Below are 2,976 nucleotides of genomic sequence, written 5' to 3'. Positions count from 1 at the left end.
TAAACGACGTCGTTAAAGTAACTGCTGGGACTTCTGTGAAATTGAGACTTTATGCCGATGACTGTGTCATATATTCTGATGTGACTGGCACTCAAGATCAGTTGCAGTTAAATAAAGTTTTCGACCGTTTTTGCGAGTGGAGTAAGACATGGCAGATGTCACTGAACTTCAAAAAAACAGTCTCAATGACTTTCTCAAATAAAAAGCATCCGTTAAAGTTTTCATATTTTAGTTGTAACCACAAGCTCGAAAGTGTAGACACTTTCAAATACCTAGGTGTTACTTTCACCCCTGACTTGAAATGGCATGCTCACATTCTGAATATATCAAATAAGACGTTAAGAAAGCTGGGTTACCTAAAGAGAAACCTTCGAGATGCAACTAGGGAATGTAAACTAGTAGCATACAGATCTCTAATAAGGCCTCTCCTAGAGTATGCGTCTGTCGTATGGGCACCGCATCATGCCACTGACATAAATATGCTTGATTCTATTCAGAAAAAAGCCATAAGATTTATATGTAAGCGTTATGATCGCCATTTTTCACTTACATTATATGCTAATGAATTACAGCTAAAAAGTTTGGCTCTCCGACGCACATGTGACCGTCTTGTCCTGTTGCATAAGATCGCTCATGGGGAAACATATATCGATGCACCCATTGCCTTTACTAACCCTTCTTCTCGAATCACAAGGAGAAGTCACCACCTTAACATAGCTCCTTTGAAGACATCGATTGATTGCTTCAAGTTTTCCTTTTTTCCTCACACTATTGATACTTGGAATGGTCTTCCGGGCTCCCTACGCGAGCTGTCAAACGATGAATTCCTTGAGCAATTGCCAAACTTTTTTCACTGATCAGCTGTGTATACTTTCCTGATGTTCTGCCCATTCAATGTGTATACTTCAGTGTGTATACTCAATGTGTATACTTTATCTGTGTTGTATTTAATGTGACTTAATGTGATTTAGTGTGACTTAATGTGTTGTATTTTATCTTGTGTTTGTACTCACTCCTGCAATATCTTGCTGTGCAAGATGGCAGTATTTGTAAATAATAATAATAAAAAAAAAGTTTACAGTTGGCCACACTGACGATTCAGGAATATTCAAGAACTCAAAAGAATAAATTATTTATTGAGAGGGACTTTTCGTGCGAGAGGGGCATTTCGGTTAAATATAAAAAGAATGAGCAAAAAAAAGAAATGACCAACGCAGCCGACAGGATTTGAACCTGTGCGGGGAGACCCCAATGGATTTCGAGTCCATCGCCTTAACCACTCGGCCACGACTGCAAGACGTCATCTACTCGTAAAACATTCGAGCGATACGTCGTTATTTTCAGTTCTATATCTGCAATGATACTACAAATAATAAACTATTGATGATGTGCGAAAACCAAGATATGATTATTATGCATCCCAAAATTTAGGAGGGGGTATTTGGATTAATTTCGACCATCTAGGTTTTCTTGCCGTGCACCTGGAGAAGCACACGCCCTTACAAATATTCGTTTAGAGAGTCTATAGACCGTGTAAACCCATTTTCAGAGTGTCTAGAGACTGTCGTTAGAGTGTCTAGAGACTGTCTAAATATTTTTTTGTAAGGGCGGGATTTCTTGTATTTCGCTTTCTATTGAATGAAACTGCTACGTCGATACTGAAAAGTTTTAATAATAATTTTTGAACTTTAACGTCCCTAAGGCACGATATGATTATAAGAGACGCCATAGTGGAGGGCTCGGGAGATTTCGAACATCTGGGGTTCTTTAGCCAGCACCTAAGTCTAAGCATACGGTCATCTATAGCAATTTACCTCTATATAAATGCGGTCGGCGCAGCCTGGATTTTATGCTGTGCCATCGGTACAGCAGTTGCATCAAAGTTGTTGCCGCAAGTGTAACAATTCCGGTTATATCAAATAGACATATTGTCCTGCACGATCAGTGTCTGTGTCGCCACGTATCTTTATGAATACGGGTGTGTACCGCTCTTGTTTATTATTAGTCGCTTATAAAAAACGCCACGAAATATCGCTTACCGTTGCAGGCATCGTGAAGGAATATTGGTACGACTTAGTTAAAGGCAAAAATTTCCGAAGAAAAGAACATTGCGCCAGAACAGCGCAAAAAACGGAACACACAGGGCGCAGCGCTGCGTCGTGCCTGTTTCGTTTTTTTGCCCTGGTCTCACGCGATGTTCATGAATCAGTTAAGTCTCCTAAGAACCCTTGTGGAAAAGAAGTGTGCAAAATCTTCAGCAGCCCTTGCTTTATCGGGAAAATTGGTCTAGCGAAGCACTGTGTCTGCGGGCCTGACATGCTACCTTTCTTTCTTTCTTTCTTTCTTTCTTTCTTTCTTTCTTTCTTTCTTTCTTTCTTTCTTTCTTTCTTTCTTTCTTTCTTTCTTTCTTTCTTTCTTTCTTTCTTTCTTTCTTTCTACCGCATTGCGTAATTCTTCCTCCTATTTTTTTCCTCTCTCCACGCTGCCAGTATCTTTCAGATTAATACGGTGCACCCTGTGCAGATGACTCCATGTAAGCACCTTTATTATCTGTCAACGCTATGGCAGACTTGCTTACACATATGCAAGCGAAGCCTGTTATACTTTCAGATTTGTCCTTGTTTCCCCGCAGGGGCGTCTGCGCAAGCAGGCGTTTGGTGTGTAGCGACACCACGGACCCGAGCTAACGGGGGGGTTTCGACCCCCTCCCACGCCTAGCCGTGCGTGGCTTCGCCGTGTCCGGGGAAAAGGGGATCCTGGGGGTTGAGCCGACGCCGGGTGATTGGACCTTTAAGGCCCCCCGGCAGACGCAACACACCCCTTTGGCCCCGGCTTCACGTAGACGGCACCCCTGGGCTGACCCACCCAGGGGAAATCGGCGGTCACCTTTTCCTATCCCCCTCTCTGATCTTTCACTTTCCTATCTTCTTTCGTAGCTGTCCTGTCTCCTATTCCCTTCACTTACTTCGCAATTTT

At 42.4% G+C, this 2,976-nt stretch overlaps 1 non-coding gene across 1 annotated transcript; it reads right to left on the bottom strand.

The window, feature by feature from the left end:
* Positions 1-1,212: 1,212 nt before the first annotated feature.
* Positions 1,213-1,294, bottom strand: Trnas-cga (transfer RNA serine (anticodon CGA)). Its single transcript has one exon. It is a non-coding gene; the product is annotated as a tRNA-Ser (tRNA).
* Positions 1,295-2,976: the final 1,682 nt, after the last annotated feature.

Source organism: Rhipicephalus sanguineus, chromosome 7 (genome assembly GCF_013339695.2).
Source record: "Rhipicephalus sanguineus isolate Rsan-2018 chromosome 7, BIME_Rsan_1.4, whole genome shotgun sequence".
Classification (NCBI taxonomy): domain Eukaryota; kingdom Metazoa; phylum Arthropoda; class Arachnida; order Ixodida; family Ixodidae; genus Rhipicephalus; species Rhipicephalus sanguineus.
Note: the sequence above shows the minus strand (reverse complement) of the source record. Positions and strands in the feature narration are given on the sequence as shown.